Source organism: Pinus tabuliformis, chromosome 6, assembly GCF_031772625.1.
Source record: "Pinus tabuliformis cultivar Carrire ecotype Pingquan chromosome 6, CPIR1, whole genome shotgun sequence".
Taxonomy (NCBI): Eukaryota; Viridiplantae; Streptophyta; class Pinopsida; order Pinales; family Pinaceae; genus Pinus; species Pinus tabuliformis.
In genome coordinates, this window is record NC_142292.1 from 680,152,134 (window position 1) to 680,178,216 (window position 26,083).

The window sequence follows — 26,083 nt, forward strand, 5'->3', positions numbered from 1 at the left end:
TTTCTATTGTTGAAACAACTTCCACCCATAGAAATAAGTTTTAACAATGTGCATGTTGTTGCATCCATGCCACGAGTTTCAATTGCAGATCGTATAAGGAATAGGAGGAGGCGAGGGACCAAGGGTGCCCAATTGCGATGCACTTCATTGGAAGAGGAAATGGTCGATGATGTCAATGCTCCATGCAATGACGTTGATAATGCCCATGTGGTGGAAAATCCTACTGTCCATCCATCTACCAAAACGCCACCCTCAACCACAATACAAGGTGCAAGCTCAACGAAGAAGATCAGTGCCATAAGAGGGTGGAAAAAGGAAGACATGCTAGGTGCAATTGATGGCATAGAGTTCAGGGGATATTCAGTACGTGCATTTGCAAAAAAACATGGAATTGTAGCCTCAAGCATACATTATTGGATTAATGGGCTCACTCATACAAAGCGTAGAGGGCCTGTTATTGTTATGAATGAAGAGGGGGAGGCCAAGGTGGTTGTGTGGTGTAAGGAGATGGCCCAAATGGGACATGTGTTAGAATTGATACAACTCAAATCCACAGTAGCTCAAATCTGTCAGGGGAGGCCAAACCCCTTCAAAGATGGGTTTCTTGGCAAGTTTTAGTGGAGTGCATTTAAATAAAGGCATCCACACCTTGTCTTAAGAATAGGGGAGGGCCTTGACAGAGAAAGAGATTGAAATTTATGCCCTGTAATTGTGTCTAAGTTTTATGACACCCTTTCCTGAACATATGAGAAACACTCTTATGCCCCAAACCACATCTAGAACTATGACGAAATAGGCTTATAGGCTGGAAGGAATTGTGGCATGCGAGTAATTGCCAAGAGAGGGAGCAGAAATGTGCCAAAAATTTTGCCTAGGAGCAGGGAGTGGACAACTATACTTTGTTGTGTTAAGGCAACTGGTTCTTCAATCCCAGGTTTTTATTTATTCAAAGGAAAAATGCAACTTAAAACTATATACATATTTGTGAACTAGGTGCATGCATGGCTACGCATCCTCATGCATGGATGCCAAAGGAAATCTTCTTGAATTGGATTTTTCACTTTGTTGCATATGTGCCAGGTGGTGGCTCGCCTCAAAATAGACACCTACTAATTTTATATGGCCATGGAAGCCACATGGATGTGCAGACAATCAAGGAGGCCAACCATTTGGGAATTGAACTATTAACGCTGCCATCTCATACCACTCACATATTGTAAATCCTTGATGTTGGCGTGTTTGGGCCTTTAAAGAACTATTTTAGGGCAGAGCGAGCTTCATGGATGGCAAAGAATGAAGGGGTAGAGGTAAAAAAAAATTAGTTAGTTGAGCTTGCAAGTAAAGCATTTAAATATCAAGGCTGGATTTAGGAGGACTGAAATTTGGCCACTGAATGTTGATGCTCTTATTAATGATACTAGTTGTAGCCAGACATTTGTTGTGGAAGGTCAGAAAGTAGAGGACTTACATGACCAGGTTGATGCCCAAGAAGATGTGGATTGGAAAGAATATGTTATTGTTGTTGAAGGTATGATATCCCTTTCTCAAGGGAACTTCTATGATGATGAACATGTATGTGAGACACAATTCAGTAATGAACCAATTTTGAATAACATGGAGGCTACCACACCCATTGAAGCACCTACTAATTCTAGATGTGATATTCCAAATGAGGCAGTTGATCGTGAAAATGATAATGCAAATGTGGTTTCAAATGAGAATGTATCAAAAATCAACAATGACCAATTGAGCATGCCAACCCAAGTAACCCCACCATCATGGTTGGCAGAGGCCATGATGAATAACAACAAACATAATGTGTCATCCACCAATGATGAAAGCATGCCAATGCCTTCTCAACCAGTAGAGTTGAGCATTGAACTTGTTCATTATTTTGTGGACAATGAATCACTGGAAGAAGAGTCTATTCAGAATGAAGTACCAAATGAGGTCAACAATGGGGTTTAATTAGGTTTCCCTGAGGTTGAAAGGCAAGTATCAAGACATCAAGAGCATGTGACAACGAACCAAATAATACTTGGTAGGTTCCTAAAGCTACCAGTAGAGAGAGTGAAGGTCTCACCAACACATTCAGCAACAGATTATCTTCGGTTAGAGAGGAGTTCACAATTACTCACCTCTGAAGAATATATGAACCTAATGTTCAAGTTTGAGCGTAGAAAACTTGAAATTCGGGAATGTAAACAGAGAAAGAAGGAGTTGGCCATGAAAAAGAGAGATTCAAGTATTACAACAACATCAACTCGGGCAAAGGAAAGGCTCAAAAGACAAAAAAACAAGGGAAGAGAAGGAACATCAAAAACAGTTGGAAAGACAGGAGAGGGAGGCAAGAAAGGCTCAACAAGTGTTGGAAGTCAGTTGGAGGAAAACAGGATGATGGACCACATTGCAAATCATACACCATCGTACCAAGACCTCATTAAAATCCAAGTCCCCCACTATCAACCAGTGGTTATACCCACCCCCTATACACCTACCAGTGCAGGGGTAAATCCTATGTATTATAGGCCACCTCCAGTTAGTGTTGGAATTAGTAGCACAAGTGGAAAATTCAGCTATTCAATCCCTCCATGGTTACAAGGAGTAAACTGGACTCAAGCATATGGTAGAAACTTGGCTCAAGCAAACACTTCAACAAGTTTGGGTAATTCAGAAAATGGAGGCCATCAATCATAGGGGTGACATGACTTATTTGTTTGTAACAAAAATGTAATGTGGGCGAAGTTACCATCACTTTTTGGTCTATTGCAATGTAAGTTCCAATGTGTATTTGGATACAGTTCAAAAGACAAACACACGGTTTAATATACTAGTTAAATATACAATATGTTTCGAGTATGGTTTATAATTTATAATGTTACAAAAATAACTCACTGGCATGTTACAAGAACTAACTAACTGAATAACTAAATTCCAATGTTACAAAAACTAATTGATTACAAAAAAGCCTGCATAATTTATAATGTTACAAAAACTAACTAATTGACATGTAACAGAAACTAACTAAATGATTAACTGTTACATAACATAAGCACTCTAATAGTTACATAACATAATTATTAAGTTCACCCATAATTTAGTTGTTACATAACATAAGCACTCCAACTAGATTTCATTTAGCAATGCCTCGAAAAATTCTTCAAGAATTTAATCGTTGCAAGTTAATCCATTTGAGAATTCAATCAAATTTAACTGGAACAAAAATTTAGGGTTATTTTTGTTATTATCATGTTCAACGAATGAATGACACTTAGATGCAGGTAAATAATGCATGTGTCAATTTTAATACTGGCTCGAGCAACTCAGTGGAATATGCAGAGAATTTGATGACAACCAAATTATTATGGTACTAAAGGAATGACAGAGTCTATGCTTCCTCTTATGAAATCTTCATCAGCAAGGCCACCATTTTCCACAGATACATTACTTGTGAAGGCCACCACAAGGTTGCATAATTATATAATATTCAGTTATTTAACCACCTACAACATGAAATTCCAATTAATTGACTATTTTTCCACTGTAGAAAGCTATAGAACAAGACCTCACTTTTGCAGATTATTTCCCAACCATGAGGAACCCTCTCATATCACCATCTTTTATGTCTCCTAGTTAATAAGGTGCGACACATAGAAGGCAGGGTTTGGAGCAAAGTGGTAAGAACATAAATAAATTAGAACGTGTTACAACCCTATCTAGGGAAGCCATAGTTGCTACAACTCCACCATGAGACAACACAATTACAACTCTAGAATCTACAATAACCCCAAAAGAAACTACAATTATGAGAGTTGTAGTTGTAGAATACAATGTTGCAACTCAAGTATCCACATAATATCCTAGTGTTCCGACTGAAGAAGAAATACTCAAGGTTTCCGTTGCAACTCTAAAGAGAGATGAAGGTAGCCATGATAACATTGTGAATTCATAGAAATTAAACCCCTAAGAAAGAGATGGTCCATACGATTCATACAAAAAGTCCATGCTGAGAGTGCCAAGGCTCAAGATTCTGTACACGACAGCACTAATTAGAAAGAAATTGTCTCCAATAAGAAATACTCAAGGTTTTCGTTGCAACTCTAAAGAGAGATGAAGGTAGCCATGATAGCAATGTGAATTCGTAGCAATTAAATCCATAATAAAGAGAGTCCATATGATGCATACAAAAAATCCATGTTGAGAGTGCCAAGGCTTACGATTTTGTACACATCAGCAGTGATCAGAAAGAAATTGTCTCCATTAAGAAATAGTCTAGGTTTTCTATGCAACTCTAAAGAGAGATGAACGTAGCCATGATAGAAATGTGAATTCATAGCAATTAAACCCCTAAGAAAGAGACAGTCCATATGATGCATACAAAAAAATCATGTTGAGAGTGCCAAGGCTCAGGATTCTGTACACAGCAACAGTAATCAGAAAGAAATTGTCTCCAATAAGAAATACTGAAGGTTTTCATTGCAACTCTAAAGAGAGATGAAGGTAGCCATTATAGCAGAGTGATTTCATAGCAATTAAACCCCTAAGAAAGAGACAGTCCATATGATGCATACAAAAATTCCATGTTGAGAGTGCCAAGGCTTAGGATTATGTACACAACAACAATAATTAGAAAGAAATTGTCTCCAACTTAGTGGAATATGTTGAGATGTTGATACAAACAAATTATTATGAGTTCAATTATTTAACCACCTACAGCATGAAAGTCCAATTAATTGACTATTTTTCCATTGTAGAAAGTTATAGAACAAGACCTCACTTTTGTAGATTATTTTCCAACCACGAGGAACCCTCTCACATCACAATCTTGTATGTCTCCTAGTTAAGCATGTGCAACACATAGAAGGCGGGGTTTGGAGAAAAGTGGTAAGAACACAAATAAACTAGAATGTGTTACAACCCCATCTGGAGAAGCCACAATTATACAAACAAAGACTGTTATACAAACAAGTTATTATGCAGAGATTGGCTCGAGCAACTCAATCTGGAGAAGCCACAGTTATACAAACAAATTATTATATAAACATAGACTGTTATACAAAAAAATTATTATGCATATACTGGATCGAGCAACTCAATGGAATATGTAGAAATTGTTATACATACTAATTATTATGGTACTAAAACCTTGATTTTTTTTCAACCTAAGCCACAGAAGCAACAAATTGAAGCCATAGATACTCCATACATTCACAGAAGGCAAACAAGCCACCGAAAAACCCAACCAGTGCATAAACTCCAATTTTTTTTCAACCTAAGCCACATAAGCCACATATACTCCATACATTCACAATAGGCAAACAAGCCACCGAAAAACCCGACTGGTGCAAAATCCCAAATTTGTTTTTAACCTAAGCCACAAAATCCACCAATTAAGCCACATAAGCCAATAATTGAAGCCACATAAACTCCATACATTCACAGAAGGCAAAAAATCCACTGAAAGACCCAACCAGTGCATAAACCCCACACGTTTTTTTAACCTAAACCACATAAGCCACCAATTAAGCCACATAAGAAATGAATTGATGCCACAGATACTCCATACATTCACAAAAGGCAAACAAGCCACTGAAAAACCCAACCAGTGCAAAACCCCCAAAATAAAATTCAACCTAAGCCATATAAGCCACCAATTAAGCCACAGAAGCCACGAATTGAAGCCACAGATACTCCAAACATTCACAGAAGGCAAACAAGCAACCGAAAAACCCAACCAGTGCAAATACCCCAAAAAAATATTCAACCTAATCCACAAAAGCTGCCAATTAAGCCACATAAGCCACAAATACTCCATACATTCACAGAAGGCAAACAAGCCACCAAAAAACCCAACCAGTGCATAAACCCCAATATTTTTTTGAGACTAAGCCTCAGAAGCCACCAATTAATCCACAAAAGCCACGAATTGAAGCCACATATACTCCACAGAAGGCACAAAAAGCCAGAGATTAACACAAACAAGACGAATGGAGTGAATACGGAGCAAATAGATGTGTTGACAAACACAAATGCGGGTATGGCTGATAGGATGAAGAAATCTACAAGGGAACGATGACGCCAATATCCAAATGTTTGTTGCAGTGAGTCGACCATGGTGTCCAGTGTCGGGTCAAACAGGGTCGAGCGAGTGAGAGACTGTGAACAAATGTCCATCTCAAACCCAACCACATTCGGCGACATACAACCCTGCAACAATGCAATGCTTCCCAAGGGTCGAAACCCTTTACTGCGCGCACACCCCACCTCTGCAGCCGAACAACACACAACAATAGCCGAATAACACAACGCAGTAGCCGAACAACACACCACAGTAGCCGAACAACACAATGCAACACCCAAACAACACAACGCAATAAACAAGATGCCATAACAACCAATAAACCCTCCCTCACCTCACCATTAACCAACAGCTCACACACAACTACCTCCCTAATCGTCGTAAAGGAAACCCTAATTGGTGCCAAAACTGAAGTTCGGGTCCACTTCAGGAAGGTAACACGTGGAGGCACATGATGGACGTGTTTGATGAAACTGATTGTGTATGCCAGGTATCTAAATTGGACCACGTAGGGAGGCCACACAACTACTGGCCTCCCTCCCCTATAGCAGCAAAACTTGGAAAAGTTACCCAAGGCAACCCAAAGCTGAAAAACACAGACAAGTCTTCTTAAATCTTTTGATTTTCTTCAAGAGCGATACTCTTCACTAACATTTTTTAGTAGCCAAATATACAGTGGTATAAGATCGATTTGGGGATTGTGCCTTTCTTGAAACCTTTTCCTGCAAAAACCAAAAAGGTTCAAGAAAATGGTACAGGAAAACGTTTCAGCTTTTAGAAACTCCAACATGGGAAAGATGCCTCCCCTAAATAAAAATTCAATATTTATTTTCTTGTTTAGATTAATCACTTAATTCTTCATTTTTTATTCTAATCAAGTAATGTATCAAGAAAATAGTTTATGATTCCAACACGGAAATTAGTTGACTCCATTTTAGCAGACTTTCATGAAAAGGGGAGGGAACTGCAGGTAAACAGATTTATTCATGTATTTGGTTGTGACGTAGCTAAATAAATTCAACCACTTTGAAGTAGAAGTATTTTAAGGTGATTAATCACACTTAATTTTGATTAGTCTTTTCATCTGAAATTGAGAAGGATTAAGATACCAATATCTACTTATTTGAGTGTCTCATTCAATATTTATCTTTATTATCACCGTTGTTTCAATCCATGTGTCGTAGTGAACACGGTAATTTCTCAATCTCTGTTATTGTGTGGAGTGGCTTTCGTCAGTGCTTTGGGACCTTTCCCACACTTGAATCCTGTGGGATTATGTTCTCATATTCCTTGGGGATATTTGGAAGTTGGATTCTGGTGCAGAGACGACTACCAGTTTTTTTTCCTCTCTTGCATGAGAATGATTTGGTGCAGGTTTCAATCCATTAATTTAGATTAGTTTAAATTTTAAATTACTATAGTACGTTCATGTCCCATCTTTGATCGGTTCAATTTACGGATTGGCCTTTGATCGATGTGGGGGTGGTTGGGTGTTATGGGTGATGTGATTGTTATTCATTTTTAGTGGGAGTTTTCTTATCCCAATTGTTCTTCCATGGGGTGGAGTAAATGTTATGTTATATTATTAAATTTTTATATTATCAATTTGAGCAAGAAAAAGATTGAATTGCAAAAGGCAAAAAATAGGGAGACTAGTAGTACCATAGACTATTTTCAACCTCGTGGACATTAAAATATCATTCATTCATTCATTTTACTTTTTCCGGGTGATTGGGCGATCATCCAATATTTCAATTATTTTAATTTGAAGGTGATTGTCATGGATCAGACATTATAGGGTAGAGATATTGTTTTTTTGTACTGGTTGGTGGCTTGGCATGTACTATGGGATTTTAATGCTTCTTTTTATATTTTTTGAAGTGTCTATGTTTTTTTCCTTGGCGCCGACGTTGTTTATTCCATGTTGTCCTATGCTAATTAATACACAGTAATCCTCCTTGATACCTGCGGTCTTTCCTCTTGGGGTTTTTTTCTTGTGACCTGGCATTTGCGTGGTCGTTGGGGATATGGGGGACACCCAGTTGTCTAGGTCCATATTTGACACATAAATTATCGTTTCAAGCCGAGCGATCCATGGGAGACCTCATCTCTTCCATTGGAGATGAAAAGGTGGTTATACCTTCCAATGACCACCTGGTGCATGGAAATTACACCTGGTTGTCCTCTGAAAATGAACGTGGAAGGCCACAAAGAAAAAAACATGCATGACCTATTAAATAAAACCAAAAGAAAACTTATTTAGTTTTTGGACGAGACATACTCTGGGATCGTCTTGTTAGTATTCAGTAGTGTTCCCTCGTCAGGTGATGGGAGTTTGCCGAAATGGAAGAGCCAAAGATGCAGGACTAGGTCAACAAACATTGGGAGCCCCTTCTTAAATATAAACCAAAGATCAACGTATTATCAAATCGGTGGTTCAAGATTTATTTCCTGAACTTAGAAGATGTGGAGCTCATTCCAAAATCCCTATGAGTTAATGGAAGAAATTCTCTCCAGTGGCACATATGGTACGGAAGTTTCAATCTAATTCCTGAGGTCCCGTGTAAGAGGATGATATGGATGAAATTATCAGCATTGCCGCTTTAATTTTGACTAGGAAGGCTATTCAGGAAATTGCAAATGTTGTTGGAAAATTTACATATACTCACTGTTGAAGCATGCATCAAATGAACTCTTTGGCTAAGAAAATTTGCCACTTTATTTTCCTTTCCTTTAATGTATTTAATTTCGAAGTCATATTCCGCTAACAATTTTAGCCACCTAATCTGTCGAGCATTTTGATTTAGTTGTTCAAACAAATGTCGTAAACCATAGTGATATGTCTACAATTCAAATCTATGGCCCATAAGATAATGTATCCACATCTTAAGAGGATGAATGATAGCTGCCGACTCTCGGTCATGTGCAACATAATTTTTCTCATGGTCCTTGGACTCGTAACATACCACATGTCCATTTTTCGTAAGCACTCCTCCCAAACCTTCTCGACATGCATAAGTGCATACCATAAAATCTTCATTTGGATCCACAATCTTCAATATCAGAGCAGTTGTTAACAAAGCCTTTAAATGTTGAAAGGATTTCTCACAATCAAAGTTCCATTCAAATTTAATGCCCTTTCTCTGCAACGAAATGATGGGATGGAAAATCCTAAAAAGTCCTTCAATGAATCTTTTGTACTAACTAGCTAGGCCCGTGAAAGACCTAAATTCCATAACATTTTTTAGTATTGGTCATTCCTTAATGGCCTTAATATTTTATGGATCTACAGTTATCCCATCCTCCAAAGTAATAAGGCCCAAATAATGAATATGCTTCTGATAGAAAGAGCACTTACTAATCTTAGCATACAACTGGTTTTCTTAGAGCACGTGTAGCACCAACCCCAAATGCTACTCATGCTCCTCCTCAAATTTAGAGTACTCTAATATGTTGTATAGGAAAACAATTACAAACTTATTCAAATATTCATGGATGACTCGATTCATCAAAGACATTAAACAACTTGGTGCATTGGTTAATCCAAAAGGAACTACTACAAATTCATAATGTACATAACGAGTTTGGAAATTTGTCTTACTGATATCCTCTTCCTTAATTCACAATTGGTGATATCCTAACCTTGAGTCAATCTTGGAAAAAACCTTAGCTCCTTGAAGTTGATAAAAAAGATCATCTAATCTTCGTCAATGGATATTTATTCTTGATAGTTATCTTATTTGGTTGTCGAAAATCCACACATAATCACAATGTTCCATCCTTTTTCTTAACGAATAGGACTAGAGCACAGAATAATCTTCCAAATTAGCTTGTTGATACCTAATGGGTTCCTCCAAATGAACTACAAAAATCCAACATCCTTTTTTAGAATTCTTTCTTAACTGTAGAGTTGATATCTCTCTGATAGATATTAGTCTAGGGACTCCTTGGACCTGCCTCTACAAACCTTCATCGTCAATATAGGTAAAATGTTTATTATAAAAATTTAGAATTGTGTGATTCTTCTCCAGCCAATCCATACCGATCAGGAAATCATGTGATCCTAAGGAAATTACATTAAGATCAGCCTTAGTATTCAATCGCATGCCAGTCAGACATTATTTCACTAGTTCTATAACTCTTCTCTTCACTCCTGTAGCTAATTGAACTAGCCATGCCTTTTGGTGCTTGGTCTTTTCCAGATTAAATTCTCCACTAAATTTTAGTGGACATAACTATGGTTAGCTCATGATTCAATAAAAATAATAATAAGCCAATTATGTAACATACCATCAATTTCAATCATGTGTGCCTCATGTTCCGCATGCATGTTATCCAGCGTAACATTGATTTGGACATGCTTCTACCCACATGTTCCATTGTATGAACTGTCTGCATACTTTCCATCATCTTCTTGATTCCATCTTTATAAGAGCATTCTTGAAATTTATGATATCCCCAACAACCCCAACATCTTGTAGGTTGAACCGAGGGTTTCTTACCTGAAAAGTCACTACCCCTGGGCTCACTAGTAACTGGAGTTGACTTCTATTTCACTTGGGGTTATTCCTTAAGGGTGAGGGTTTAAAACCCTCCTTTCTTTGTTCCATGAAACTCTTCTTCTTATTGTCCCATGATTTTTGTATAGTTGTTTTATTTCTGTTATGCTCATATAATTGCTTAGCCTTCGTCATGATCGCATCCAAGATTTTCGACTCATCAAATATAAGCCAATATGCATAGAATGATGGAACCACATGAACATATCTCTAGATTTTTATCTTATCATCTTTAATAACACCGATATATCTTAGCAGCTCCATGAGTTTTTGACCATATTCCTCTGTAGTCATATTTCCCAACTTCAATTCGAAAATTTCCTATATCTTCTTTTCATAATAATGTTAAGATAAATACTTCCTTTTAAATTATTCCTTAAATTTCCACCAAGTAAACCCTTTTTGATCCAATTGTTTCACTTCCTTAAGTTGTTCCCACCAAAGGCGAGCCTCGCCTTTCATATGGTATATAGCGATTCAAGCTTCCATATTTGAAGACTAATTAAATAATTGCAAATATCTTTGCATCTCTAGTAACTAGGCCTTCGCTTCTCTACACTTTTCGTGTTCTTCATTAAAGGTGGGGGGTTTAAACATTTTCAACTCTGCCTATAAGTTGTCCCTATGATACCTTATCTTTCTAGATCTTCTCACAGGCGATGCACTAAAAATGTTGTCAATGTTCGACATGGTATAATCTCTCTTATGTGACCTCCTTTCCGAATATAAATATTGATGGTCATCATTCTTAACTTTTCACGCACTTCCAACACCTCATTTATCAAAGTTGCTTTCAGCGTTTTGATTTTTCCTAGACTCAAATTATTGGTCTAGTTCCTGCTAAACTTTCTTAATACTACAAAATCTAAGTCTAACTTTGTTGTTGCTACTCTTTTACCAGTCTAACATTGTCTTCCTTAAAACTGAGAACCTTCAACTTGAGACTTCTCATAGTCTCCTCTAGTCCACCATTTTTCGGCCTACTCATTCCGCCACCATTTTATTTCATCCTGTCATCCTTCATACTAACACCCACTTCTCCAACCTTCTCTTTTGAACTGTTGATGTCTGACACATCTCCCGCTTCTTCATTCTCGTGGTTTCGGTTGTCTTCTTGACCTATATACTTCCTTAAATATATTATTTGAAAGTTTTGCTCAAATTAAAATTCCAAGGCCACCAACCTATTCTGTTTTCCAATAACTTTTGTTGACTTTTTACTTGCAATATTTCGACACCTAAGCGAGAAATTATGCCTTCCATAAATTTTAATTGGGCTCAATTTATTCTTTCTAAATCTCCAACAACTTTTGTCTCAATTTCTGGGGATTTCCTACCACTAAATCTAATTCCTTATCCATCAAGATGTATTCTGCTCAGAATTCCCTTTCTTTTGACTATTGACGGGCCAAATTTTGACCTCTAAGCACAAAAATATGCTTATTTGAAGTTCTGTTACTCTCACTTCCTCTTTATCTATTGTTACATGATCAAATTCTTCATTATTATACTAAAAATTAAATTTAATGTTTTATTATTGTGCCCACTTTGTTCTTATTGGGCAATAACCCATACTTTTAGGAACATAGCCAACATGCATTGGTTAGTTTGATGTCCAACACATAGGTCCTCTCCTTTCCAACTCCCAAGTGGCATATATATATATATAATCAAGGGGTCCTCTATTTATCCCATGTCTCATTGCACTCATCTACTCGCAACATATATATAGATATAGATATATATATTAAATACATCATCTAAATATAAATAAAACATATATTTATATGCATTCATTTAAACTTATTCTCCACGGCCCATGCACGCTACATATATAAACTCAAATGATATATCAATTCACATGCACAACCTCTGACAACTGTTACATTCGAAAATTTTATATGTAAATACATCCCACGACATTATATTTATATATATATATATATGAAAATTATTATCAAATCGACATATGTGTATTTGAAAATTTAAACAACATATAAAATATGCAACTTAGGGAAAATAGATGGCGTAATTTCCCGCATTCCTCATGCCCCGTGGCCTATAGATAACACAATCTTTGTCCATGACATTTAAAAAAAAACAAAAACAAAATATATATATTATTGTGGGCCCCCTCTGATAGACCAATGATGGTGAATACAACTAAAAGTTGACGACTAAGATTAAATAGCAAGGCGGGGAGGGGGGCCTCCATTTGACGACCATCAATCATTGAAACGATCTAATGGTAAACAAAAATAGCTCGAGGCGGTTAGGGGGTCCGGGGTCTTGTGACGATAGTCGACGAGGGGGTTAGGGGGTCTGCGGTCTTGTGACGACAACCGACGAGGGGGTCCGCTATCGCGGTTCTGCCCCTCCCTAAAACCCTACTCTTCTATCCACGTTCCATCTTGGCACATCATTCCAATTCTGACGGTAATTGCTTCGTCAAATCACGTGCACCAAATGACTGTAGCTTTCTTCTACAACCTTGTAACCAAGACATCGTGACCCGCTTCCCTCAAATCCATGACTCAACAAGGTTCTCACCTCATTTATGGCTCATGACCCTACTATCACAGTCATGCCTCCACGTAGGTAGCTGGCCCTCGTGCCCTAGCCAGTTTTCTAACCAACCTCTTCCCATGACTTGCAAAAATTTGGAATGTACCATAGCAGAGAAAAATGAAAAGAAGGGTTTTGCTCTGGAACCTTTTTCCACGATATATACATACGAATTTTGTATATGACTTTAGATCTAAAAACTTAATTCGTTCCTCCTATAATTATATATATAGATATAAGTTTTAATGTTTTGTATTATAATTATGAGTTATAATATAATGTTTTATACACCCTCACCAAATGTTTGTGTGTGTCTATATATATACCCAATGTAATATAATATAAAATGTTAAAACTTTAATACGCATTATATCGCACTTCAAAATATAAATCAATTTATATAAAACATTGTATACGTATAGAAAATTTAAATATAAATAATTATATATATAAATAATTACTTCCCCCTATCACACATAAGGTAATATCGTGCACATAAATATAGCCTTCCGAGGCTAAAAATTGATGAGCCTTTCCTTGAAATCTTTACTCTCTTTGCAATAATTCGACTTACTAAATCGTATATGGGCACCAATGCTCTTTTCCAGGTAATTTTTAATCACTTTCACCACTTCAACTTTTGTCAAATAATTGGTGAACAACCTAAATTTTCCAACTTCGTCTCTAGTTGTGGCCCAATCAAGCCAAATGTTGTAAATTGTGCTATGATACCACCTTGTAACATCCCAAGCCTCCTATTGGGAAACACTATATCAACCAAAACACTTGCAAATACATGATTTATCTTTAGAATCAAGAACCCCATTTTTACTACGGTGATCTCTAAGTGTGGAAGTACTTGGTTTTCATGAATACAATTGCAGTGCTTAATTTTAAAGCATATGAACCATAACTAAAATATTGCACAACGGATATGACTAATAATTGAAAAGATTTGAGTATATTAACATAAAACCCCAACTAGAGTTTTCAACAAAGCATAATCAACCATAACAACATATAACAATAAGTATAGCACATCAATGTGCAACGAAATATATGAATAAATACAAGCATTTAATTCCATAAATCACACAACATTAACAGGAACACTTATCTTGAAGAAAAGGGAAACTCGCTACAAGCTCTCCACATTCCACCTTGCCATAGACCATGTGGTTCATGGATATTAACCATAAGTCACCCCTGAGCCAAGGTTGGAAATCCACAAGCAATGATAAACCATAAACAATTGTATCTCAATGGCCAAGGTTTCGACCCAACAGTCATGTTGCGTCAAGGCTATTTAGGCACCCTCCAAACCATAAACCATAACAACTCTTATCTGGTATTAAATCCCAAGCTCAGGGTTCACCAACTGGTTACTCAGGACCAAATTCCAAACCATCCTCTGAATAGTCATCATAATCATAGTAGTCATCATGATAATAATCACGATGCCTATAGGCAAGTATATATATACTGCTCATAACTATATGGCCTCTCTTAGCCATGTGGCACATTGAAGCCATGTGGTCACTAGGTGTCCTCATCACCACCAACAATTGTCACCAAACATCTCATTGTTTGTCCATGGAGTTGTACAACCATAATTAACTCATATAATAATCATGATGCCTCTACACAAGTATATATATATTGCCTATAACTGCATGGCCTCTCTCAACCATGTGGCACATTGAAGCCATGTGGGCCCAAGTTTCCCAATCACCACCAACACTTGTCACCAGACACCTCATTGCCTGTCTATGGAGTTATGGAGTTGTACAACCCCCCACACTTTTTGTTGTGGAGTGGGCTCTGTAACCAACCTATTTATATTATTTTGTTATAAAAATTATGTACATCAGTTACATCAAATTACAACTTTGGTTCTCTGACTACATAACAAGTATTGGCATATATGCCTAGGCACGCTGCCCCCAAAATATATATAACATAAATACATGGTTATGTAGGCTCGGAAAATGACTCCCCCTTGACAACCTAATATCAAGGTACATATATTTACATCATAAACTAGCAAGGGTATTACATATGATGTTACAACACACTATAACGAAGCTAAGAGGATTCTTATATATGTTAGGGGCACTACAAGCTATGGCTTATAGTTTGCAGCATGATCCTCCTTGGATCTTGTTGGCTATATGGACTCAGATTGGGCTAATGATAACATAAATCACACGTGCGCATGAGGTTTTGATTTCTATCTTGGTTTTGGTCCCATATGTTGGTTAAGTAAGAAGCAGGAAACTATTGTTCTTTCTTAGACGAAGGTAGAATCATGTGGTGAACATTGTTACTCAAACCATTTGGTTGTAACACTTCCTAGCCAAGTTTGATGTACAGGTTTAACTTCCTACAATGATATAGTTGGATAGTTAGAGTACACATATTTTTTGTAGAGAACCAATTTAGAGACAATAGACCAAGCACATTGATTCTCACATGCACTACATCAGAGAGTTGAACCCTATAGGATTCATATACATGTAGTATTTTCCTTCTTCTGAACAAATTGTAAACATATTCACCAAGAGTGTCACTTTGCAGAGGTTCATAGCTCTGCAACAACATTTAGGAGTGAAGGACACAACTACTTAGTGGTTGAACTTTTTGATATCACATCTCTTATTTTAAGGGGGGGACTTCTTCCCATTGGGTTTTCCATCTTTCCCCACTTTCTCTTATCTATGTTGTACATGAGCACCTAACATAGCTAAAAATGCTAGGACTCATTGACTATTATACTCCCTGGTTGTGCTTCAGGGGAAGATGTAGTGTTGGGGTGCATTGCACTCAATAGTTCATCAAGACCTACAATATGGCCATAATCAAAACACCTTCCATACTATTAGGGGCACATATGACCACTTCTCATTCACTACTAGATATTCCCTATCATTTGGGACATTCTGTTTTTAAGATTTTTTATTTTTAGGAGGAGGTGTCACCTAGAACAACATGTCGTACTGACTAGACATTGGTTGGATATGAAATGGCTAATTCCACTTCATTAATGTGCATTCCCTCATGCATAAGATTCCCTATTGTGAATGTACAATTCCTGCCTAATTTTAGCTATTAGCCACCATTTTTCTCTCTCATTTCCTTGTTAGTTAACCTTTAGTCCTATTTTTGGAGTTTAACTAAGTTTTTTTGCATGAGTGAGTTATTAATTAGTTCTAAGTGATTTCTAACTCCACTTACTTATATTTCATTCCATTTTAGATATTTTTCTAATTTCGGGGCTCTCAGTCTAAATTTAACTTACTTGCTAACTAGGGAAAGTGCTTTTGTAGTTACTTGAGTGCTTGCTCTTGGAATCCCAAATTAGTTAGAATTTTTTTTCCTCCTAGAGAGGTTATATAATGAGGTCATATACAACATTAATATATCATCAATTATTCAACTCATGTGTCTTGAGTAATTCAAAATTTCCCTTTGGTTATTTAGTGGATATTATAGCAATTTTTCACTCTCTTCTCTTGCTTTGCAAGTAGTTAGTCTAATAGTTTTTCATGCCTATATTTTTCATCTATGATTAAAATCATACACTTTTACTTGAAAGTTGCATTTTTTCATATAAGGGTAGGCCAAAAACTTTGTCTCTCATGAGGATTAATTGAGGGGTGCACAATAAAGTGATATTATTATTCCTTAGTAACTACTAGTCTTGTAACAAATAACAACAAATATTATTTAATGGGATCTGCATTGTTTCACCATTTCCCCACCAGGAAAAGTTAGATATTTGAAGGGCATACAAATCATGGTACCCTTGGAAATACAATAAGGTAATTTTTGTGAGGTTTGAGAAACATAACATCCTTGGTATCACTTATGAATTGTTAAATGTTATAGCGAACACAAGTAAAATTGAAAAGTATCAAAGATAATTAAATTGACATTGCAAGATAATTTATTGAAGATAATATTTTTATAACTTATGTAGCTTAGAGAGAAAAATAAATTAAATTGTAGTAGCATAAATAAATATATGGAATAAAATGGTACATAATAAGGGAAATAATCTAGTTTTTTTGGTTTGTCAAGTTGTCTGTGATCCTCCAGGCTTGACCTGTGGCTCGAGGAGTCGCAACCTAGGGGCATCTAAGCCATCAAAGTCACTCGGGGATCGCACTCAGCCTGGGCCACACCAACCCTAAGCTGACTAGATTTTTTAGCATGTCTCCTCCCCCTAGCACAGGGCACAACCACCCCTCGTGAGGTTTGATCTTGGGTCGCCTTGCTGATGAGGCCCATCCTCAACCGATTGTGCTAGTGGGACTTGACAAGGGAAATAATCTAGTTATTTAAAGTATTAGGAAGAATAAATATACTGAGGACAACTGGATTTGGAGAATTTCCTAGAGTTGCTCAAGGGTTTCTATCTTCAAGTACATTTTATTGTTATTTCCCATTATCTTCTATTATGAGTAGCAATATCTTTATCTTCTACTATGAAAAATATTTAACATTGTTCAATTCTCGATGATAGGAATTACCACTTGAGCTCTATTCTAGCTATAGTTCAAATCTTGCTCCAATCTACAAGTCTATGTATGCAAGGATGGATTTGGCTTTCTTCCTCTTGATAGTTTAACTAGGGTTTCTAAATTCAATTAAATTAAAGTACATGTAAATATACCTATGCTAGGACCATGAAAAGAACTCCATATATCATTTTAATGTAGTATTAAAGACCTCTCACAATAATAAAACCAAAGACAATTTTTGTTTATACAATTTGAAAAGTTCTAAGTAGTGAAATACATTTTCCAATGTAAGTGCAAGTATAGAGTCAATCATGTACCAAAGAAAGGTGCCTGCTAGTTTAAGTTGAGCCAAAATCTATACTGGAATTTATATTTTTGGTACAAGAGATTCAATGCTATCAACCACTTCTAGTAAACCTTCTTTTCCACCTACCAATTTCAAAAGAAAATATTCAACATATAATAGACTAACAAGTGTATATATACTCGAAAAAATAACATTTTGCAAATATGTTTTCATTTAATTAAATTTACTTTATTAACATTCTTTTTTATTTTTCAAAGTTTAAGGTGATTAATTGTGAGTATAGATATTTTCCCCTTATATTAAAATAAAAAACTATAAATTGTACATGAAATACATTAGCTTTCCTAGAAATTACTATTAATAATTTACTTATAAAAAAAGAAATGGGCAGGATATATATATATACACACACACACACACACACACACACTTTTGGTGGGAGTGAAACTTGCAAGTAGTGGACCACTTCATTATAAGACATTTTCACTGAAAAATCACAAGACATGAAACCTAAGACGAAGAATAAGAAAGAAGTGTGAGTGATGTTGAGATTGAGATTGATCACCCAAGTAGAAATTCAAGCAGGTTTGATAAGTGGAAGAAGGTAAAGTGATTCTAGAAACCAAAAAGAGGGTCCAAAGGTGGTATGAAATCCAGCTTAAATAATAAGAAGGCATACCAATTTTCCTTTTAATGCGTGCAAGTGGAGTAGTCACTCCTCAAAGCACACAATTCTAGGTGAGTGATGAGGATCCTAGATTAGGTGATCTCAAGCTTCCAAAAAATGGTTCCTGAATTTGGAAATGTATTATAAGAAGCCTAATTCTAAGAAAATTAATGGAGATGTTAGTCTTTATGAGAACAAACTAATGAACTAGAGGGATTAACTGATAAACACAAGGAAACCATGATAATTAAATTAATTAATAAACATGTAAACTAAATTAGGATTATTCTAATGGGAGAGGGACAATAAGTCAGAAGCAAGGAAATTTATACTAACATAGTTGGGTTAAACCAAAACTTAATATAAAAATCATGATGTAGTGAGATTTGCATAAGCTATTCCCAACAAGGAACAAGAATGCAAAATATTAGAGTAATTTGTCAATTGAAAATAAAATGAAGAATCTAAATCAATTTTGGCATTTGAATGAAATCTTGATTCTTTGACAAAATTGTAAGGAAATGATTTTGTAGATAAAGGAATGCTTTTTAGAGAACTTGTACTACAATATTTTCTTGAACAATGTCAATCTAAGCTCAGTAGCAACCTAAAATTAAGTATATTCAATTACATAAAGTACTTAATCTAAATAGAAATCTATTCACAATAGGATGTCTGCCAATAAAGAAAGATAACTACAAGGAAATTGGTATCAAACATAAAAGAAGCAACCATTTATATCAAATATAAAGATGTTATGTCGCAATTAATATTCACATTCTAAACGTCAATACTTAATGAACGATATTCATATTTGATAGAAAATAGATACATTGGTATACGAAAACTTGAAATTGAAAGCACAAATGGACCAAGTTAAAAATTGGAGATGTGGGCTTTCTTTTGTAGTTACTAATTTTTGAACATATATATCATGAGCTAAACTCAGTGGCAATTCTTTTATTCAAATAAGGGGTCACATCCAACATTGGATTTATGAAGCTAAAGAATATCAAAGAAAGTATCTCTACAAAAATCATCCTTACCCATTTTTATAATGCTTTAGAATTTTTCTCTAACTTTTTGGATAATAGAATTATAGGAATATACTTATATGATCTTTTTCAATAACATAGATATGATGATGATGCATGTATTACAATTTATGTTTTTTTAATGTATTTGTGAAGCACATGGGGAGTAAGAATAGGTTTTATTAGTGCTAGGTCATGGTCTCTTCTCAAGCTTTCATGTTTATATTCAACCAACACATATCATGGAATGTAATATTACAATTTTAGATTTTGTAATAATAATATTACATTTTTAAGTGTCAAATTTCCAAAAAGCCTCATCCCACCATTATTGAACATAGAATTACATATCTAAAATGCACCATTATGAAACACATAATTACATATGTAAAAGACATAAAAGATTGTTCTAGTAAACCATTCACATAACAATGTCACTTTCTAGAAGAGGAAGACATCAAATAAAACACATAGAAGATGTCACTTTCTAGAAGAGGAAAACATCAAATAAAACACATAGAAGATGTCACTTTCTAGAAGAGGAAGACATCAAATAAAACACATAGAAGAGTGTTCTAGTAAACCATGAAATCATGGGCGTTGTGTACAGAGGCCACACTTATGTCTGTACAATGAAATTCTCGCTCGAATCTAGTAAAAAAAATAAAAAAACCAATCCTGGGAGTGTTTGAATCTTTTTTTGATGGGGAAAATGGATTCAACGCCATCAAAAACCCTTGGGGCCTCCAAAATCCTGAAGCTTGATAGCCATAACAAATATTTCCGAAAATATATGCCAAATTTCTTCAAAATCCTACTAGAATTTCCATTGTTTTCAGGACAAAATCATAATAAAATCACATAACAATGCTAACTTTTAGAAGAAAAGGCATAAAATAAAAAAGCAACACCATCATATTAAAAAAGGAAAAAAAAAAAGACGAGATTGTTAATATAAATGTAACTAATCCCTTGATGCTCAAAATTTGTTCTCTATTAAAAATCATATATATATGTGTGTGAGAATTTATGTTTGCGGGTCCATTTCATTCTATTAGCTTCTAATAATCCATTGGATTAACTTCTTATAATTATTAAAAGCTACTTTACAAATTTATCAAAGTTAGCAATGGAAGTTGTTAGTAAACAAAAAATGCAAATTTTATGCTCACTAAATTTTAATTATAATTAAATCATAATTAAGGAAAAAAAACATCTCCACTTTAGTGACCTCTATATAATTTTGATTGGAATGAAGGTCGGGCACAAACATAAGAGTTGAAGCAATTGTTTTATGGGGACTACTTTGGTTTGCACATCAGAAGTAGCTACAAAGTCTTCATATTTATGTAGATTCCAGATCTCTCATTGATGGAAAACTGGAATACACAGATTTCTATCCTCCCTCATTATTTCGTTGGATAAAAAAGATCAAGCACAAATTGGACTTTCTCACATCCTATACTATTACTCACATATACAAGGAAGCTAATATGGAAGCAGAGAAAGTTTTCAAAGGATATTTTTCAAAAGATGATCTTGGCGAGCCATATAGAATCATGAAATACATGTACACATTGGACAACTCAACCGGGGAAGAGGGAATAATCAACCTTCCATAACAACACTTGCTCTTATTTCTTTATATTTTGATTTTTGCTAATTTCGCATATAACATATGTTGAATATTGATGTACAAATCATATAGTCACTTTATTTTATAGCTTACATAATATTAGGAAGAAACCAGAAACCCGGTATTGGAGGCACTAGCAATGGTATTTTTGATACGTATGACGTAACTTGTTTATGGACATTTTTCTGATATATGAATGATACCAAGACAAATGCACTGGTTTTATCATAATAAAATCTAGTTTGTTTTTTGTTTTTTTTTTTTCCCGAAAAGGACTCTGGGCAGGTCCTGGACAAATTAAAATAAATAGTTAAAAGTCAAAATCGCTAAAAGGAAAAAGGAAAAAATACAAATCTAAACTTAAAAAAGGCACTAGAAAAAGGAAAAAACATCAATAGAAAGTAATGAGAAAAAAAGCAAGGATCAAACGTGGGGTGTGCTTTTTGGACTTGGTAAGCGGACTCATTTTACATCGAATAAGATAAGCGTTGGTCTCAACTGTAATTGGTGGTTCAAGTATCCGTTGAAAGAAAGTCTGTATATATATACATTCACTCTCACAGAATTTCAAACATGTTTTCTCCTCCTCCCTCCTTTATCCACGGCCAGGTATGTTTGTGGGGTTGGATGTCTCTGTGCGGTATGGTGTTTGGCTTACTATGTCTGCGAGATTGGTTTTCTCTGTGTGGTTTTGTGTTTGAGTCTCTCTGTGTTTTTGTGTTTGAGTCTCTCTGTGTTGTATGGTGTTTGAATTTGTCAGTGTGTTTGATTTATGTGGGTTTATGCGACAGAGGAGGAAGAGGAAACTCTTTTTTAACATTTCTCGGAGAAAACAACTTCAAGGGCAGGGCAATTGGATTTGGTTCATCCCTTGGAGTTACTTAATGTTTCTGACATTCAGGTTGGAGTTACTTAATGTCTCTGACATTTAGGTATATTTCATCTGATCTCTGGTATGAGAAGCAATTTCTTTATTATCTATTTTTTGTTATTTACATTGAAATTTCCTTGTGATATTGCAACTGCCACATTTGAACTCTGTTTTATTTGTTGTTGCTTACATTGAAATTTCCTTGTGATGAAGATAGTAACCGCCACATTTGAACTCAGTTTTATTTTTGCTATTATTTCATCGGATCTTTGTTATGGGAAGCAATTTCTTTATTATCTACTTTCTTTCCTTTTGTACTGAAATTTCTTTTCGTGTGATGAAGATAGCAATCGCCATTTGAACTCTGTTTTAGTTGTTGTTACTATAGCAATCGTCATTTGAACTTTGTTTTATTTGTTGTTGTTCAAACCCTAGCAGTTATGTAGAAATGGTTCCATCTCTGTTCAAACCCTATTCCAATGTATAACTTCGGATATGCAGAGATGGCTCTAGCTCTTTTCCTCTCAGTGATTTAACTAGGTTTAACATATTTGATTCTCTATTAACCATATTGCATCATCATTAAATCAAGTTTTACGTTTAACCGAACTATTTTTAGTATAAGTCGCCTTCCTTGGGAATGACTATTTTTCTCCATTAGATTAACCCTAATTTAGTTAGTGTATTTCTTAATTAATTTAAGAAGCCTGTTTACCCTGTGTTTATTAGTTAATCCCTCCGGTTCATTAATTTGCTTCCTCTGTAAGTTTAACCGCTTGTTCTGTTCTGCTCTACTCTGTCTTGCTTTGGCTAATAGGAATGAAAAACTTATTGCAGGTGGCTGCTCTTGTAATATGGTCTTTTTAGCCCCGTCATCATAAAGACTACCATCTTCATTCATTTCCTTAAATTCAGGTTTTTTCTTTTTATGCATATTGGAAGTTGGGAACCATTATTGAGAAGCTTGAGGTCAAGATGGAAACCATTCTTGGAGAGCTTGAGGTCATCAGATCTAGTCACCTCGGCTGCTGGGTTATGAGCCGTGTTTACTCCACATGCAAGCATTACAGGGCACATTGCCATGCCCTTTTACATTAACTTGGATTGCATATCATTTTCCGTCTTCTTGGTCTCTGGGGTCTCTGTCTTTTTATCAAATTTGCTTGAATTTCCAATTGGGTGATCATCTGAATCTCGTCATTCTCACTTCTTTCTTCTTCTTCGTCTCGTGGCTCGTTTGTGTGATTCTCTATCTCGATGGGTTTAGAGTGGTCCCACACGAGACCAACAAACCATTCCCAGAGCCGAACCAATGGGTTTCGAGTCGAATCTGTGACCAACAGAAATGAGTAGTCCCGCTCTGGGCACTGCTAGGTGCTCTTAGAAGTACATTAGATTACCCTCATTGCTACCCAATCCCTTCTCTTTCTCCTTTATTGATAAATCATTAGAAGGTCTGGGCCTCTTACCTTTTCTCCTACACTCATACACGCTCTGTTCTATTGTGGCTAATGTTACCACGGGTCAAACCCTACCCCAAGTTACAACTCTAGGTACGCACAGATGTGTTTTAATTTAGTTTTTATTAACCCATTTTAACCATGCTTATATTAATTTTATAGGTAAACAAATTGTTTTAATTAAATTCTTATTAAAACAATTTAAATATTTTTTATACTAGATTTATTTTTTCATTAAACCTCCTGCATATTAAATTTTTTTTCATTTAAATCCACACTAATTTTTCGTTAAACTCCTGCATCCTGCCTGTTAAATTAATATTTTGACTACCGTCGGTAATCTTCCTAAGATGAATCTAATCAGCATGTTTATAATTTAGTACAGTTGTGGTTTCCTCTGCAGGTTTAACGGGCCATCATTAGTTTGACCGCCACCCTGTTTTATGAATTCAGATATTAAATTTTTAAATTGAATCTGGTGATACGAAGCTAATTAGGCAGAGTATATTCTAATTACTTACTTCCTGCTGTTTTAATTGTGTGCAAATATTTCTAAAGATTTAGGAAGTTTGTAATTGTATATGTTCCCATAATGTATAATTTTGCATAATATGTCGCAAGATAGATACAAATTGATTCCTGCCATGTGGTAATATCTCCTTAAGGATTTTATACATAATACTATATGTCGCAAAATAGATACAAATTGATTCATGCCCTGTAGTAATATCTCCTTATTTATCAAATATGACTTTTGATAAGTTTCTTCGTTGCTTGTAATTGTGTGTAAATATTGTTAAAGTAACTGTGAATTACAAAAGATTTCTGGATTTGTAATTATATTTTTTCTAAAATATAAACAATTAAACATTATTTTTTATTAATTAAATAAAATACTAGTTTAAAAATAATAAAAAACAAGGGTTTTTTCAACCACCTAACCCTATGATTTAATATGCTCGACGTTATAATTTATTATTTACTAGTATATTAGGACAAATCCATAACCAGCCCAATACAAAGGATATTAATAATTATAAATAATAATATGTGATGGTATTCAATGGCAATGGGATTGTATTCTAGAAAAAGTTGGGAACTTTCCTGAAGTGCCAAACAATTTCCGGTTTCATTCAGTCCTCATTTTCTGTTGCAAGACCATTGAAACTACTCTTTTCACAACGTCGACATCGAAGTTGTACATAGTAACTGTTAATGACGCTGAGAAAATAGTTGAGACTATGTTGATGCAAATGTGAATGAGGATGATTTGAAAGATAAGGAAGCAACACAACTGGATCAAACAAATGCTTCAATGAGAATGGGAAAAAACTAAGGATGGCCCAAAAGAATCAATACACATACGACCTTGTGAGGCCATCGAAAGTAATATAGACACAACCACAAGGCCATTGAAAGTAATATAGACACAAGCTGGGGAGGGCATTGAAAATAAGGAACCTAATAAACACACAACCTGGGGAGGCCATCGAAAGTAAGGAACCTACTAAACAGGAGAGCCCCAGGGAAGAAGCTACTCCTGAGAAAGAGCCATCTCCTACTGTTATCTCATTCCATCCCGTTGAGGCCATCAAAAGTAAAGAGCCTAGCTACTCCTAAGAAAGAGCCATCTCCTATTGTTATCTCATTCCATCCTGTTGAGGCCATCAAAAGTAAAGAGCCTAAAAAATGGAGAGTCTGAGAGAAATGTCTAAAGATAATGTTCTTGAGAAAGAACCATCTCTTGCTGTTAACTAATTCCAACAATTGTCTGGCACTCGGAATACATTCGCAGGTATATCGCGTATTGACCTTTCCAGTTCTTCCTTTTCGTTTAGATTATTCTTGAAAGTTGGTGATTCCAACACAGTGCCCTTTGGTTCAATGCCCTTTGGCTCTGCATCTACTCTATGGACTTTTAGTTTTACAGGGTCATTGTTAGGCACAAAGGCACCTAGCAGTAATGGGTTATGGCCATCAAGTACTACCAATGGTTGTGCTTCTGTTTAGCAATTTGGAGCACAATGACTGACAACGTTACAATTAGTGGAAGTGGTTTGATAGCTTTGTAGGAAGTGCCTGTAGAGACAGGTGGAGAAAAAGAGAAAGCATTGTTCACAGTTTATGCTGCCTTGTTTGAGTATATAAGTGAGGGTTGAAATAAATGTGGCAAGGGTGAACTTAAGGTCACTATTTGTGCAATAGAAAAGCAAGGTTTGTTCTAAAGGTAATTACAGATTAGTCCTTAATGCCAGTTTATTTTTAGACATGAAGTTGAGCAGTACGGCCAAATGAGGTATCAATTTTGTCTGTGTGAACGTTGCTAGTGAATCCGAGGCAGTGGAAGCTAAGCTATTATTGGGCACAAATGAGGTATCATGA

The 26,083-nt window shown here is 35.6% G+C and overlaps 1 pseudogene; it reads left to right on the forward strand.

Moving 5' to 3' along the window:
* The first annotated feature begins 159 nt into the window (after positions 1-159).
* On the forward strand, positions 160-26,083 carry LOC149260480 (uncharacterized; annotated as a pseudogene).